The sequence below is a fragment of the Cervus canadensis genome, chromosome 11 (genome assembly GCF_019320065.1).
Source record: "Cervus canadensis isolate Bull #8, Minnesota chromosome 11, ASM1932006v1, whole genome shotgun sequence".
In the NCBI taxonomy this organism is placed as follows: domain Eukaryota; kingdom Metazoa; phylum Chordata; class Mammalia; order Artiodactyla; family Cervidae; genus Cervus; species Cervus canadensis.
The window spans coordinates 59,817,008-59,834,985 of NC_057396.1; the positions used below are offsets into that span (position 1 = coordinate 59,817,008).

Below are 17,978 nucleotides of genomic sequence, written 5' to 3' on the forward strand. Positions count from 1 at the left end.
CAAGGAGACCCAAGGGAGAAAGTTCATAGTATTTTTCCTTGCCAGGAGCTGACATTCACCTGTATTGGAGGAAGGGCATCTGTGAGCCAGTGAAGCAGGCCCTTGGCCATGGGGGTGGGAATTGTGTAGGTATTTGAAATCCCTCCCTCAAATTTGGATCCTCCCTCAAATTCCATCTTCTTGCCCAAAGTGTGTTGTTGTATTTCTAGTTTCAGCATCTTGGTTTTTCTCTCTTGAGCACCTATACGGAGGGTTGATGTATAGTTAAAACACAAAAGACCATGGAAGTGTCAAGAGGAAGCATCTGGCTAAGCAGACACCAGAGAGTCAGGCCTTTGCGTTGTTGACAGCTGACTCTTACACTTTTTCAACTCAGGGTAGACTCTCCCTCCCAGGACCCTTCCTTCAGATTTTCCAAAACTCATACCTGGGGCCAGGGAGTATGGGCTTTTAGGGGGGATGGGCTTCTCAAAGTCCACTGAAATTTCCAAGGGTCCATGTCAAGGAGGTAATCATGGCACCTGGAGAGAGAATTTATGTTTCCAGCAACCTGGCCGGGAGCCCCATAAAAACCTGGTGTCTTTGTGGCCAGGAAAAAGATCTTGATTTTGAAGCAGAGTGGACTGAACACAAATTAGTACATGAAGACAGAGGTTTAAGAGAGCCCCTGAATCCCCTATACCACCATCTCCTCCAGATTTGAGCTTCTGCTTACATCACTTTTACATTCTCTCCTCCTGGTGCTATCTTTGGGGAGCAAGCCTGGTGTTTTTCACCTGAAACAGCCTCTAAGCTGAAAAGAACAGTCACCACCAAATCAATTCCTCATCCATTAACAGGTTGTCTCTCTGTTCTCGAGACACAGGCATAACCTGGTTAGACCTGTTTTGTTTGAACACTAACGTGTGAGTTGGCCAAATGCAAATGAGCAAATGTTTGTAATCCTTTATTTTATTTTTTTAAAGGGCCCGGCAGCCAATCAGAAGAGGGGGAAGTGACTTAGGGAATTCCCGGTTGGTGGCTTATTGCTTAACATCCTACAAAATGATTTAAAATTATTGTCATGTGCATTGATCTTCACTCTGATGAGGGCTCAGACGTGATAACACTCCTGGTTCCCTGTCCCCGTACAAGCTGGCGTGAGTGCTTCTAGCAGTCTTCCCTCCATTCGCCACATCTATTGGATTTCCCACCCAGAATCTTTAGGTAGATGAGGTAAGTCCTTATTTTTAAACCTTCTTTGGAGTCTGGAATTCAAATACCTGAGTGGAAAGAGAAACCTGCCTTGAATCAGACAGAGGAAAATAAAAGAGACTCCCGGAGGCAGCTGGCAGGAAGTGAACGCGCCTCAGCTGTGTTCACCTCACTGGGTCGTCTTAGGACTTGATTTTGGAGGGTGGCAGGCTGACTTTAAATGCTATCTGAAGGGGCTCCCAATCACTGAATTTAAATGTCCCCTGGTTTCCCTCTCTTTTTGTGACAAAGCCATTTCCCTGGATTGAATTGTGAAATTCTGAAAGCTGGGGACATGTTCTTCTCAGTGAAGAACTGGTTGGCTAAATTGCTGCTGGGGCTCAGAACACACATTCTCATTTTCTAGAGATGTCTGCTATTGGTGATTTTCCTGACTCATTCCATTAGTTGTAGGGAAAGGCAGATTCATCTTCAGTATATTCTGGTGTTGGAAAATGGCTGGAAACAGGCAAAGGTGTAATGCACCCACATTAGAAAAAGTGTTCAGGCAGCGTGGGTAGGCAAGGGTATTGGGGAGCGTTGCACACCTCTGTCCAGAAAACAAAAACAATTTGGGCAAAGAGTTTCGCCATATCACAAGGGGACAGACTAGCCCTTTGTTCCATGATGGGATACTGTGACCAGACAGGCAGACGTGAGTCAGCAGCACCAGATGTCTTCTAAGACAGGGGTTCTTTTGATTTCGTTTGGTCACAGTGGAGAAGTATTGGCCTCCATGTGGCTAGAACTGGAAACAGTGGGGAGATAATCTTCTTGTTGGTAAATGACAATGCCGAGTCAGGAAAGTGACATTTTCACCATCCGTCTTTGCCAAGATTTAGGATACTGCTAGGATTGTGGGAGCATGATCTTGTTAAGATGAAGCGTAAGCTTCTGGGTCTAAGTTCACAGGTGTCTTGCTGCACTGACCTTAGTAACAGGGATAAAGTGAGGGAGTGTTTGGACTGGAGAACTTTTCAATGGAAGGTCTAATTCAGGAGTTTGTTCTGTAGGCATGGCTGAGAGGATGTATTTAGATAGAGCTTTTCACTGCATAAAAGTGTAGTTGGGGCTCATGAGTGGCCATGTGCTAATTCCACTGAGGTCAAGGGAAGAGTTGATTTCCAACAGGAGAGATGAAGTTGTGTTATTAGGAAGAATTTTAGGGGTAAGGGATGCTACCAGGAAAGGCTCTTAAGAGATTTTAAGAATGACTTTATGTATCCCTATAAAAGTGAATACTCTTTAATTCTAAGAAAAGGAGAATGACTTTAATAGCTGTGTTCGGATTTTGTAAAAGGCTCCACTTATCTTCTTTTTGAGAACTTGAGTCCTGAAACTATGAAATAACTCATCAAATTCATCTTTTTATAATCTGAAATCGTGTAGGATTACATTATTTCTGCACCATCGCTAATGGCTTATGTGGACAGACTTTAAAAGACAGTGGAACGTGAAATGAAGGTCATTTGAAAATGTGTGATCACATTTGAAAAAATAATAAATATAATGGAGATAATCCTCCATATTTCTAAACTATTTTAGAGAGGCACTTTAGAAGAAAGTAACGTTGAGGGAACAACTTTGCTTTTAGTTTTCGTGCATTACTGTTCAAGATGGCGGCGTTATTTGGAAACTTGTTAGGGTGATTGTGGGGAGTGTGATGCCTTAGATCCAGGCCTCATACGTATGAAAAATCTCAAATTCAATTATGTTTTTTTCTTTTGAGTTAAAAAGCATCTATTTGTTAAATTCAAACAATGCTCTTTTGATTTTTTTTTTTTTTGCTTTTTTAAAAAAATATACTGTGAGTGCCTCCAGATGGAAATAATTTGTGCCTTTCTGGACCTCTGAGAAGTCCTATGTTCACACTCATGATTCCACATTTGTGCTCCCTTTAATTTACTAACTTCATGCAGATTCTCTTTCAGTACCTTTTTGATGATTTCAAAGGCCGAAACAAAATGGAAACTGAGAGGCTAAAATACTTACTCAACTGTATTCGGTTAGCAAACCAGAAACTGGAAGGAACTCATATCAGGTCCTAGGCCAGAATGCGAGTGCTGTGGGTCAAAGTTCACTTCTAGGAAGTAGAATTTAATGTTGTGGATTCTTCTAATGTTTTATTTCTTCCTCATCCCCATCTACTCCCCACCCCTAAATTAAGGTTAGCCCTGAATTGTGTTGTTTAGACCATCTTGCTTTTTGAAAACTCAGTGTAGGAACCCTGTTTAATGTTCAAGTATCAAGCCCAGTCGTAGAGGTTTACACGAATCATTCGAAAGTGATTCAGTCTTTGCCTTGCTTCCTCCAGTTAGAGTCCTCCCTAAGTCCTTTGGAACAGATGGGATTTTCAAAGACCTCTGGGAGATAGGGTGGGGTGGATACCGAGAACACCGTGGTAGAAACTGCTAAAACACTTGAGAGGCAATGCCACGGTTTGGAAGAATCAAATACAAGGTCGGAACCTGGTTTTCAGTGATACCTTTTTCTGCCGTTTCAGACCATTTCTCTTGTTAAGATCCCTCTCTGGTAGAATTGAAGTGACAATCATTTCTGTTGTGGGAGAGGCCCCAGTTGGGAGGCTTCGGCTCCATGCGGCTTTGGCGTTGGAGACCTGGCTTCTCACCCTGGTTGTGTTACTGGGTAACCGACCGCGCTGAGCTCTCAGCCGGGGTGAGGCACGCCGGCAGTGCGCGGGGGATGGTCGTCTGAAGACTGAGGCAGGACGGCAGCCGTGTCATGGTGGGGTTCTTTTAAATCTGTTGCACAATCACTGAAGGGACAGGGAAAATAATAAACTTTATTTAACATTTTCTTGTCTAATTTTTCATAATAGGATTTTAAATCATATGATTTGTTTTGAGGAGCAGCCATTGTGCTCTTATTAGATATATGTGACTATTATGTTTATTTAAATCAGACAGGGGTTTAAAGGTCCAGGCTATTAAGCTGTGCAGAAAACAAAGAGTGCAGTGAGGGAGAATGGGTCATGTTAAGATGGAACATATATTCAAGCCAAGTGGCTTTGATGTCAGGAAGCTAAGATGTGCCGGAGTAGAAGTTTTCATGGATCCCTCAGAGTTATTTGATTAACGAATTATCGGACTTCAGAGGGGAAAAAAATTTCTTTACAGATTCTCCTTGAAGAATTCCAGACTCGTGTTTTTGAGTGATGGGAGCACGGCGTAGACCAGGCAGGGTGCGGGACAGCCGGGACTGGCAGTCAGGAGACCTGGGTTTGTAGTCCCAGCAAAGCTGTGTGCCCCCAGCAACACACTCCACCTCTCTGGGCTTTTGATTCCTCATTTTGAAACCTGGTCATCCTTAAGATACACTTCGGTCCTCAGAATCTGGTGACTGGGGAAAGCTAGCTACGTCTAGAGGTCAGCAGGTTTAACTTGGGGCTGTGAAAGCTAAGAATGGGATGAGAGATGCCCTCATAAGGATGAGACAGGAAAGAAGACCAGTGGGAGCCCTTAAATGGCTTCCTTGGGGTCTTCAGAATTTTGGCCCAGGGATATGGCTTGTGGAGGTACTGCAGACTGGATACCGGGAGACTTTCCCAGGGGTGCTTGAGTCAGTTCCCATGACAATATCCCATCTTTATTCATTGTCTCATTTATCTGAAGTCAGCGTGGGTATAGCAGCAACTGCAGCTGACTGTTCTGTGGCCGCTGGCAGCCGATAGCACTCCCCGGTAGGCACTCTAATGCCCTTTTCTGTAAAACCCCGAAGCAGCTGGCTGAAAAGTGGATATTCAGGCCCCCATAGAGGCCACTCAGATTGTGTGGTGTTGATCAGCTCACTTGACTGATTATCCATGAATTACTGGGTAGACTGGATGGGTGTGGGCTCACCTCCTATAGAGGAAGACCTGAGGGTTCATCAGAAGAGGAACATGGCTGGCCTAGCCACTGGGCAGCCCACCTGGAGACGCCAGTCTTTCCAGAGGCCCTCGGCCTGAGTCTGGAAAAATCAGAGCTTGTAATAGAATCAAGCAGGATGGCCCATTTAAAGAGGCTCCCAGGGCTTTAATTGGCCTTGTTTTAAAAGAAATACCCTGTAAAATACTCCTTTGAAAATTGATTTCACTAGCACCTAACCACATTCTGTCTTTGGTCTGTTTTACGGGGCTGAGCCCCTTGTTCTGGTTCATTGGATTAATATTATGTCTTCTCTTCCAATTTTCCCCCACACCCTGGCCCTAAGAGTTTCCTTCCTGTCCTTTTTCAGCAGCATCTTCATTATTATTAAGGGTATCTATTTATTTTAAATATGACCAGCATTTTAAACATGCTTCGTACATTCCAAATGTGCCTCTGATGAAAACCAAGTCCCAAATCAAAAGGAGCCAAAAGGTCTACTATAATATTTTGATTACTGGACTATTAGACTACTTCATGAACCCCACTATTATAATAACTACTTATTTTTACTTTTGTAGGTCCTTGTCCAGATGAGCACTTGTTTTTTGATGTTGTGATTGTGGTGAATTTAAAAGTTCCTATTTAGCCATGTACCCCTCACTCTGTATCCTAGTCACCACATAAATGGCCTTGGGGACTAGGCCTTTATGGGCGTGATTGTGGTGTATTTAAAAGTTCTTATTCAGCCACATACCCCTCACTCTATATCATAGACACCACATAAATGGCCTTTGGTGTTAGACCTTTATTGGTCCAAATGTGGATTTGAGAAATTTTAGCTCACCTGCCATCCCTTTCTTGACCTGATGCAGACTTCTTCCAAAAGTCTATCAAGTCTTTGTTGGACTATGAAAGAAGTCTGCTACTTTTATATATGACAATAGGGCTTGGATCATATGACTCTCTCAAAGAGGTTTTTGAGGGTTCCCTCTGAGGAACCTTTAAAAAAATTCTCTCATAAGGACTAATGATATACTCTATTGGAGGAGGTAAGTAGGGCCTGAAAGGTAAAGATTATTTCAACCTTGTCTCCATGGTAACTACTGACAAGACTTGTTTTTTTCCTTGCAACTGGACTTTAGATTTGGCCTCAATTCAACCTCTGTCTCAATTATGCCCACTGAGAAAATCGGAGGACACCTAGCTTACCTTTCTAACTCCCTTGACCAGAGGCTGTGGCTTGAGAAACATGGGTGAAGTGTAGACTTTGGCTGCTTGTGTATCTCAAGAGGCAGGGGGCTATGGGTTTTTGTTGCCTGGAAGCAGTTGGAATGTGGTAGAAAGAACACAGGCGTTCTGGTAAAGTCAGAACACCTGGGTTCACATTCAACTTTGTCACGGAGCAGCTGAGTGACACTGGGTGAATTATCTAAGCTCCAGAATATAAGTTTCCTCATCTGGAAAATGGGGGTAATAACATCTGCACAGGTTGTTATAAGGATTAAAGTAGACAAAGAATCTGAAAGCATCTGGACCCACGCTTATGAGTAAACAATTAGTAATTGTGGAATGGAATTGGAGGATCAGTCCTCAACCTGGGTGTTTTCAGGGAGTCTCTCTTGAGGAGGAATGGCTGGATAATTCTGGGATTTTGTTTTGTCAAAATGATCAATGTTGGTTCTGCATTGTGACCTTGGTAAGCGGCGTTTTCAGTGGGGAAGGTAGGCAAGCAGGGAGGTAGGATGATCCATGTGAAGGGGGATCTCTTAGCGGAGCCTTTTGTTGAGCTGGCTGCAAACCACCACCCACGGGAGCCTCAAGGAAGACCTGGGAAAGGTACATAGCACGTTTTTTTTTTTTTTTTTATCCTGTCTTGATGCCTGGCATGTAGAAGCCTCTAGAAGAAACTGATCTCCTTCCCGGCAGTCCACATGACTAATCACAACTTTATATGCTTTGCCCACCCCTTAAATTCTTGAGTGTCTCCAGATACTTAACTGGCCACAGCATCTAAGGCATTAATCACTCTGGGTATTCTAGAGGCTTTCAAAAAAAATGCTACTTATTTTGGCAAGGCACTATGGGGTCTACCTCCTGTAAATTGTTCTAATGAGGCTTCTGGCCATGTAGAAGTGGTAGCTGAGGCTCTTTGAATTAAACAAGCAGTCCTTACTACAAAAACAGGAAATGTTTCTAACCTGGGATCCAAGGATCTCTTACTGTCCATGGGGAGAAATCAGAGGCTTTGTGGACTTGGATGTGAAAACAAATAAAATTTTTATTTTCAGTAATTTAAAATTCAATATTCAATGTGAATTCAATTCAATTTCAGTACGACTGCAGCGTACTGAACTCCTCAGTAGCAAGAGCTGTAACTGATTGTCACCCAGAGAAATTACAGATATTTCTATATCACATTGCACTTGTTACAGATGTCTTAAAATATCAATATTCATCACTAGTTTGATATCATGGAAGTTACTGAACCTGCACTAGCTATTCTTGTTTAATGTACTAATAAAGAAGCACACGGCATCACTGACTCAATGCACATGAGTTTTGGCAAACTCTGATGGTGAAGGACAGGGAAGCCTGGCGTGCTGCAGTCCATGGAGTTGCAAAGAGTCGGAAATGACTGAGCAACTAAACAACAACAACAAAGAAGCACATATATTTTTATGTTATCACACATTTATTTCTAAAAGTATTTTGAAAATTGTATTTCAATACAAACTTCCTTTCTTATCTTAGTATTTTACTTTGTCATTTCAAAAGTGTTGTTTTGAGGAGTCCATAATCCTCAGTGGGCTGCAAGATGGGTTCACAGTATAAAGAGAACGCTAAGAGTCCCTAACTCATAGCACTCGCTTACACACAGCTGATGAAACGAACAGCAGTGGCTAATAAACAGTTTCTATCAGAGTGGGGTGTGTTTTCTTCCCACCCATCGTTCTTGTCTATGGGTAGCTTTGGAGTTGTCAAGGGACCTTGGCATCATGAAGATAATAACAATAATAATAATCATGCTAATAACAGCTAAACTGTGTTGAGTGCTGCCATAAGCCAGTTGCTATTACAGGCATGTTCCATGTCATATTTTTTTTTTATTCTTCTAACTACTTTAGGAGCTTTAGACAGCAAAGTGTCCCCTTGCCTTCCATGATGATAGAACAAGGGCATAGGTGAAGGCAAGAATTGGCACTGACCCCCTGGGATAGGGCTGGGGTCAGCGGAATACAGCCACGCAGTTATACAGGGTCCAGCACTTAGAAAGCACCGTGATTGGTTTAACACTCTGTTGTTGCTGTCTTGAAGTTCTTAACACATTTGGGACAAGGGGCTCTGGATTTTCCTTTTGCATTGAGTCCTGCCAGTCACGTAGCTGGGCTCCCTTTGATATGATGAAATTATTCAAATGTGTGACAACTCCTGATGCTGGGAAGCTGCAGGGAGAGCCCCGGCTCCTTCTTATCATGCTCATCTAGCTGACCTCGGCTGTTTTGATTTGAGCATTTGGAGTGTCAGAGATGTCCACTGAAGCAAGGGGAGGAATACCTGAATAATCAGCTGGAAGGAATTTGATCCCTGGGAAAAACCTTTTTGATTGGAAGTCCCTTGCCTTGCTGAGGAGTATTTTCATGTGTTATTTCCCAGAGGGCTTACTCCACAGGTCAGAGAGCTAGAGGAAGCAGAATGAAGGGTGTTCTGGAAGGGAAAATGAGACCCGGTATGCCTAGAGTCTATCGGTCTTGCAGCAAAACTCTAGAAAGGAACACGACTTTTTTGTCTATGGTTGTTTAATGATTGTCTGTACAAAGAGAAAACCCTACTTCTTCTAAACAGGAGATGCTCTAACGCATGAAAAAATTCATGTATTATTTGTTTCTTAGGTTGCAAAGATGATGCTGGAATGAGTCTAGTGAAGTCCTGTCTGTTTTATGGTTACGTTTTTACAAACAGTTGCAGGGTCATGGGTATGACGGAGGTCGGGGAAAACTTTCCTAGACTTCTCAGAGGGATGGAATGCAGGCTCCCAGACCCCTCCCCTCATCAGCGTGAGGTCCACGACACAGTGGGTCTGACATCAGGACCCATGTGTGATGGCTTAGTCGTCAGATGCTTTTCTAAAGGAGGCATAATTTCCCCTTAATTTTTCAATTTCCTTGTTATTATTACCGCTCTTTTATCATGGCTAATAAGTCTGAGGTGACTTCAAGCAGCCAAGCCCAATTGCTGAGTCAACCTGGGGCTTTCAACTGGAAGCCAGGCTGAAGTTTTGACAGATGGGTTTGGGTGGACATGAACGGGTGTTTTGGTAGCATCCACACGGATGGATACTAAAATAACTTTCAACTCAGGGCACAGGGATGCTTAGTATGCTTCATGCTCACATTTGGGGGAAAAAATTATACAGCTGAACTTAAAGGAGCTCAGCTTCAAAAATAAAAGTGTGTGATCCTAAAAGAGAATCACCTTGACTTTGGAAATACAAGGGTCCATTTTCAAAGCTATGAAAAGTTATATGGCACTTTCCCTCCACACCCCAATACATTTATTATAATACATCCAACCATCTACTAGCTTTGTGTCTTTGAGTAAGTTACTCAAGTCCTCTGTGCCTCCTTTTCTGTAAAAATGGAGATAATACTAGTATCCACATCTGGGGTTATTGCAAGGAGTGAATGAGACAATTCCTGTAAAGTGTAGCTCAATGCCTAGCACATCATAAACACTCAATAAATATAAACTGTCATCCTCATCATAATTTTGACTGCTGTTTTGTAATTATACCATCTGTGAGATCCCAAATCGGTGGCTGTTGATTTTTCCCTGGCTGGGGCATCTCAGTCTTTCTCTGGGAAGAAACTTTAATCTCGACCTGGTCAAATCCATTGTCCCAGTCCATCCCAACCCTTCCTGGCTCTGATTCCAGCCTCTTAACCTCCCTCCACCCTTCCCGCATTCCTGCGTCCTGGGTCTTATTTATTTTTCAGTCAACTGAGGGTGTTGTTAAATCTTTTATTTTTCTGGCTGCCCAGTTTGGTTCTGAGGCAGTCCACTCCCTGCCCTGCTCATGACAAGAATGCTTGGGAATGCTCAGCCAGCCATATCCCTCCTCTTGTCAGAACACCCTGTTCTTAACGCTCCTTGAGAAGAGGCGTTTCGGAGGCTTCCCCCCCCACTGCTGTGACCTCCCCTCCCCATTATGCCAGTGGTCTGGTGATAATGAAAGCCCAATGGCTGAGAGAAAGCTGCGGGGAGGTGGTAATCTTGGGGAACATCACGCATTGCCTGCACGTCCCAGGTTTTCCACTCAAGGCTTAAAAAAAGAGATATTAAGAGGCTCTGCCTGACAGTGTGTTGAAGGCTAGGTAATGATGCCACCGCTTAATTAGTGTTGTCATGATCTCCATTTGAGTGATTTGTTTAGCTCTTTGTAGCCCTTTCTGGCTTGAGCACATCATGTGATATCGACAAACTGTTGGGAAATGAGAGCGCGGTGATGCTTGAATTAATGCGGGCATCATACAGTGAACATCTTAGGTCCTTTTGACAGGACACCTGGGATCTCAAGTCACTTGGCAGGACATGAATGAGTCTACACAGCTTGCCTTGGAGGTAGGTATGGCTAACTTCCTTTCCCCATTGGGAAAGCTATGGTCCAGGGACCGGGGGTTTTCAAATTATGCTCATCGCCCAGGACTGAATGAAAGAAGCCTTTGGGAGAGCCACGCTGAGTCTCTGCTTGGGGAGGTAACCCAGAGACCACACCTACTCCCCGAATTTACTGACTTGCGGAAGTCAACCATTTGGAAGAGTGTGGTTTGGGTTATGATCATACCCTGGCAGCCCCTTCTCTGGCCTTGTTAATCTGATTCAGGATCTTAACCTGGGCTGGCTGGAGGCTGGCCATGTCATTCTGCAGATCTCAGACACCCCTCAGCGCCCTCGTAGAGCCAGCCAATGGAACAGTACAGTGTCTTCTGGCTCCTGGGCCCTGCCAGCTCTGGCTGGTCTCTTCGATACCACCTTTTCTTCTCAGGGAGTGGGAGGATAGCATTCAAACTGAAAGCGCTGGTTTTTCTTTGGTTTTTATAGGAAAAACAAATTGGCATGAATGCTCCGTCAAACCAGCTCAGGCTGTTTGGGCAGATGCCTTTCTTTGCTTTTTTTCTGTTTATTTTCCAACAAATCAATGCTTAACTGAGTTGTTATTGGAGCAGAGCAACAGGTGCAAAAAAATAACTCTGCTGCCAACTCAAACGAAAAGGTAGGGCTTATACCCTCTGGGAGGTATTCAGAAGATAACAGAAGCCCCTGCCAGCAACTGAATTAACAGCTCTGTTTACGGTGGGTTTTATGTTAACCTGCCCCTAACCCTCCGACACATAAACACGCTATTGTCTCAGGGAGAGACATGCAGCCATCCAGACAACCAGCTGCTTTATTCTGTCCTGCGTGGAGATTGGTTTTGGCTGAGGCTGCGTTGTGAAACTCATGGCTGCCAACTCCAGGTCTTGATGAGGGTTTCCTGTGAAGCCAAGGGCTTGGGGTTGTTGGAGAAAGGAGAATCAGTCCTGGTTTTAATTTTGAAATTAATTAATTAATTAATTTATTTTTAATGGGAGGATAATTGCTTTACAATGTTGTGTTGGTTTCTGCTGCACAATGAAGTGAACCAGTTATATGTAGACCTATGTCCCCGCCCTCTTGAGCCTCGCTCCCAATCCCCCGTCCCTCCCGTCTAGGCCATCACAGAGCCCGAACTGAGCTCCCTGTGCTATCCAGTAGGCTCCCACTAGCTATTTATTTTACACACAGTAGTATATATATATATATATGTCAATGCTACTCTCTCAATTCGTCCTATCTGCTCCTTCCTCCCCTGTGCCCACAAGTCTATTCGCTACACCTGCATCGCTATTCCTGCCCTAACCCTGTTTTTTAAGGGAGTTGAAGTTCTTTCCAAGCGTGGTCATTCCCAAATGCCAAAGCAGGTCACCTGGCTCTCTCTGCTCTAGTTCTACTGTAACCCCAGCAGGAGATGGCCAATGAGGCCAGATGACCTTGGAAAGAGCTATTACATCATTTTCAGAAGGGGTGCCCTTGCTGGACAGTCCAATTGAGCAGGGCAGCTTCTGTGTTTTGTTCACTCTTATGCCCCCAGCACCTAGTATAGTGCCAACATCTAGTAGCTCGTCAATGAATATCTATTAATTGGAAGGGATCAATATCTGTACTAGCAGGGCAAACCTTTCTTGATGATTGTTTCTCTCCATTGAAGGCTAAAACACCAGTTTTCTTTGGTATGAGGTCTAAAAGCCAGGGTGGTTAAGTAATCTTTGGAAGAGCTGTTGTGGGGGTAGGATGGAATAAGGGGTGACTCAGCCACTTATGAAATCCCCTTGATGGAAATAATCATTACAAAAATCCTCCGCAAATGCTGTGTTCTCAGGACTTTGTTTGGCCTTCACAGACTTATACTTGTTAAGTTGCTGAGCACTGTTGCATTGAACAATTTGGTAGTACTAGATGTTAGGAACTGCTTTACTTCAAGTTAGGCAATAAGACAGGGAGAGAATCTCCGCAGATGAACTGAAGCTTGAGTTCTTCGAATTGAAATGTGTTGCCTCTGACTTTATGAGGACTTCCTGGTGTTTATGGATGTTTATTTTAGGGCCAATATCTGCTGGAGTTCGTTATCTTGTTGTGGGAACTTGCGGGAACTCAAGTAGATGAGTCTTTAACCAGAAGCTCTTAATGGTAAGAGTGCTTAAGGACTGGTGAAGGTGGAGTCTTAAAAGCATAGATTCTGATTCACAGGTCTGGGTAGGACCTCAGGAAACTCCAAGTTTAACTTCTTGGGGGCTGATGATACAAGTCGCTTGTAGACCAATCATGTGGCCTCTTCAGTCAAGTAGGAAAATAAGCATTGTAAAATTAATCTCCCAGTTCCCATATCTATGCCTTTCCAAAGACTTATGGAGACCTCGGTTGTAAAAGTAGGTTGGGTTTTGTTTGTTTTTGCTTTTATTTTCTGCTATGTGTTGTTTATGGTTACTTTGTTTTAGAAGAGAGATCAAGGATTAGTCAGGAGAGAGATACTGAGGTTCAGGGTGGTGGGGTAGATGATGAATTTTTTACTACATTGCCGAGCAGAGGTCTAGAATGACTGTCCTGGATGCAGCCTGGTTCCTACTTCAGCTGCTGATAGAGAGGGACAGGGAGGCCCTTCCTGCTGCCATTGTAGGAAAACTATGCAACACTCATGTCAAGTAAGAGCAAGAATAAAAACTCTCAGGGCTTCTCTCAGAGGTCAGGGTAGACTTTCTTCTGACCCTGACTCCATTACAAGTTTTCTTTTCATTTCAACCCTAAATGAGTGCAACAGAGATTTTGTTTTAAAGATCCATGGTGTCAATAGATCTGTAGGGGTCAGTGGATGGTCTTTGGAGGGCCTTTTGCACAAAATATGTGCAAAACTTGGTGTGAATGTGCAGTTTGGGGAGGAGAGAACCATAGTTTCTCCTGAGGTCTGAAAAGATTCCGTGACATTCATGTTTCAAAGCTTGCCCTATCCTTAGTTAGTCATAGCTGAACACGATTGATAAAGGCCCCTGAGGTCATATAAGGGAATCTTGTTTTTTGATCAATTTTGGTTCCTGTCCCCTGTCAGTGTCTGTTTCTTGTCTGAACTGTCACTGAGACTGATAAAAATCAGCATAAGATGCATATTTTCAACTGGCTTATAGTTAGTAAAGTGTACCTATAATGAATTGACTCTCAGGCTCCCACTATGGCATCATTGCTCATGTAAACCCTTGAAAGCCCAGGAATAATGCTTCCGATGTTGCCCCTGGGAACATGAAATGTCTGTCTTGAAACACATTATGAGGGTATGAAATTGCCTGTGATGTAATCCCGAGAGGATCAAATACATTCCCCAAGCTTGATTCACATTTTGATTCATTTGGAAAACATAAATTATCATCTTTGTTACATTCAGTTAGATTTCACATGTACTTGAATTTTGTTTTCTCCTCACTGGGAGTAGTTCTCTTGAAATGACAGTCATATTGAAACAGGAAGTCAGTAAGCTGTTGCAACATCCTTCGGGCAAATGCTGTGAATTCACCTGCTGGTAACTTTGATTAAGGACCGAGAATGGTCTGGATAGTGCTGTCATTGCAAAAGCGATTATTTAAAATGCCCAATTGCTCCTTGGGCTTGAGGAGTAAAAATACCCACATGAGGCAGTATTCTGAGGCAGTTTGGGGATGATGTGGTTGAATGAATCAGGGATCTGGGAAGAAGGCAGACTGTGGCTTTGACTCTCAGTCCCCTAGGGCTGGGAACAGGGAATGCAAGCAAAGCCCTGCTTATGATCTGCCCTGTGGCCCTGGTGGCTTCCAGTGTATCTTCACCCTCCCAACAGAAGAAAACCCTACTTTTTGAACTAATTCAGTTCTAATTCAGATGAAGCATAAAGAATCGTGGATTGGTTTATTTCTAAACTATAAACTAAAAATCATTTTATTGAATCATACAAGGAATATTCATATGTGTATGCAAATATATTCATGTATTTACATGTATAGATTAATATATTTGCATGAATATATAAATACTCCTTTTATGATACCTGGGTTTGATCCCTCAATTGGGGAAGATCCCCTGGAGGAGGGCACAGCAACCCACTCCAGTATACTTGCCTGGAGAACCCTAGGGACAGAGGAGCCTGGCGGGCTACACTCCATAGGATCACAAAGAGTTGGACACGACTAAAGCAATTTAGCACACATAAACCTATTTTAACGGCTAAAAGAGTATCATAGATAAAACTGGCCCTAAATATTCCTATCTGAGTATATTGTAGGTATGGAAAAATGATAACGGAATTCTGCCCTTTCATTCTAAAAAGAACTCTTGAATATATTGAGAAGAGAGATGACTTCAGGTTGCTCTGGAAAAAAAGAAATGTGTTTCAATGAGGGTCCCTGCATGATTGAATGACGCAGAGAACTTTGGAATCTAAGAGAAACCTGGCAAAGGTGTGAGGCCCCAGATGGCACAGGGAGAATGCTGTGACTATGTGTAAGATGGGACTGGGGCTGAGGATGAGCTGAGGGCATCTTTCTTCTTTGGCAAAGCACCCCCATCTCAGCAGAAAGTGCCCAGGGTTTGTTGCTAGACACTCAGAGTTTGAATTCTCTGCTAGTTTCAGTTCTTTCAAAACTGTGTTAGCTAGAACAAGTGACACAACCTCTTGGAGCCGCAGATGAACCATTTGCTGAATGACATAATGCCTTACAGAGCAATTGTGAGTACTGACTGACATAATGGATTCAAAACTTCGAGCACAGAGGCAGCACATTTAAAATGTTCAATAAGCCCTAGCTACTATAGTATATGGCCACTGTTATTATTATTAATTAGCACTTGGTCTTAGGTCTCAGTAGCCCCACCACAGAGCAAAAGACACACCTCGCTCTAGATGAGCGAGCCCAGGCTGGGCTGTGTTTGTCTCTGCTGGCAGGTCCTCTCTGTATGTTTAAGAGAGACCAGTGGAGCAGGGCTGGGCCTTGTTAGGAGTCCCGAGACTGGGCAGAGCCTCCTGGGCTCCGGAAGGCATGGCTCTGGTCCTTTGCCAAAGTTCCAAGGGAACCTCCTTCTGCTCACTTTTCGTCCTTATGGACTCAAATCCCAGACCCCTTCTAGTAATTGCGTAGTTCGTGTGCTAAGGGACCCTGTAGGATAGAGATCTGCGGGCCGTCTTCTGCCGGGAGCTCCCATCTTAGACGAGCTGCTGTCTTGTGCACCTACAAACCAGCCATGGTGTGTGGGAGCAACGCGCTGGGGCGGCAACCCAGGGCCTGCAGAGGTGTGCCCTCCCATTGCCCCTGGCAGCCGCAGGCAGCATGTGTCTGGTGGCACGAAGGGGAGCAGGAAGCGGGCGGAGGGGCAGAGCCCGGCTTCTGTGAGCGGGGGCTCAGAGACGTGTCCATCGCTCAGCCTAATGGTGTGTCGCCCAGCAGAGCAGGATGGGGCTGGGGAGGCCCGAGTCCAGCCCTAGGCTAGAGTGTGGCAGCTCATTGGGACTGCTGAACATTATGTAGATGGTAGAGGTTAGAAGCCTTGCTTGAAATAAACTTAACCCTCAATTTCCACCTTGGAGGCTCAATGAAATAATAAGTCACAACACAATAAATAAAAGATAATAATAATAATTAGGGACTTCCCTGGTGGCTCAGATGGTCAAGAATCTGCCTGCAATGCAGGAGATCTGGGTTCAATCCCTGGGTCGGTGAGATCCCCTGGAGAAGGGAATGGCAATCCACTCCAGTATTCTTGCCTGGAGAATTCCATGGACAAAGGAGCCTGGCAGGCTACAGTCCATGGGGTTGCAAAGAGTGGAACACTACTGAGCGACTGACACTTATTAGCTCGTATTCACCAAGTACTTAATATGTATATTGTGATATGTGTAATATGTATCAAGCATTCTACTGGTATGGCCTCATTTTGTCTTTCAACAACCCTTTTCATATCATCCCCATTCTATTAATGAGGAAACTGAGACCCAAAGAAATTTAATCACTTGTCCAAGTGATTAGTCAGTTGGCAAAACCTGGCATTGAACCATGGCCATTTGACTCCACAGCCTGGTGCTTCCCTCCATTGCACCACCCTGCCTCTGAAGAGTCTACCTCAACCCTAAGAATATTGCCCAAGCCAACCAACACAGTTCAGAGAGAGACTTCTGGGCAGACCCCACGGTGACAGCTAACATTTCCTGACGTACTATGTGAGAATTTTACAAACATTCTCATTTGATCCACACATCAACTCCAATTTCTTCCACCTTTTATCATGGGGGAAAGTGAAACTTTAAACAGGATGGTACTTCCCCAGGGTCAACACAGCCTGCCAAGGAGCAGAATCAAGATTTCAGTCCTCACCATCTGAGTCACCGTGAGAACTGCCCTCCAGAAGCATAGCAACGCTGGGCTGGGTTTGAAGCTCCTCACACCTTGAGTATGTCCTTGCAACCCAGATGTTAGTGAGATTCTGCCTCTGTGGCTGGTCTTACCCACTCCCAATTGAGTTGCTGAGCAACAGTTAAAATGTGACACTCTTAAACTTTAGGGTCAGGCTAGGTGTTCTGCTGGCCCCCTCCCCAATCCATTGGTCTTCCCGGTGCATGGTGGTCAAGCTGGTGCTGGATGGGAATCCACCCTTGATGAAGGTCTGGTAGGGTGGGTACAGAAGTGGTGGGTTGTCTCTATATGTGGGTTGCCCAGAAATAGTCTGAGTCGGAGCAGTTTAGGGCACTGTGGGTGCTTGTGTTTAATCCCAAGGGGCCCCTTACCCAAGTGGGGAATAAAGAGTGATTCTGGCCACCCCAGCATAGCACAGTGCTGCCTCTCCGCCAAATTGGGTTCGGATTGGCCAAACACTAGTGGCCCAGGGAGTTGCTGCCTATGGTAGAAGAGTGTCCGACTGGACGGCTGGCACGAGGGACCATCTGCTGTAATTGATTGGATCCCACCCGTGGTTCCTCCTCTTGAAATAAAGAGCAGACTTCTATCATCCAAAGTGTCAGTCTTAGAATTGCGGTGCAAAGGGTGATGTCTTGGGCGAATGTGGAGGAATCAGTGAAGAGAATGCAGATGGAAAAACCTTGTATATCTCAGTGCATTTCAATCTTTTGGTTTGAATTAAAACTTACTTTTTTCTTTTTCTGATATGCATTTTTCAATACTCCAAGTAACAATTTATGCTGTGTTACCAGAATACATACTATGTGAGACTGGACAAAGGGGGTCCAATAGTCAGTGCATTTTCATAAACTTCCACCTAAGAGGCAGTTACCGG

At 44.2% G+C, this 17,978-nt stretch overlaps 1 protein-coding gene across 1 annotated transcript in view; it reads left to right on the plus strand.

The window, feature by feature from the left end:
* Positions 1 to 1,081: 1,081 nt before the first annotated feature.
* Positions 1,082 to 17,978, plus strand: part of EHF (ETS homologous factor) — a 43,779-nt gene continuing 26,882 nt past the window's right edge. The window contains exon 1 of the mRNA XM_043482516.1: positions 1,082 to 1,215. The gene's annotated coding sequence lies outside the window, so the exon portion shown is untranslated. The remainder of the gene's footprint in view (positions 1,216 to 17,978) is intronic.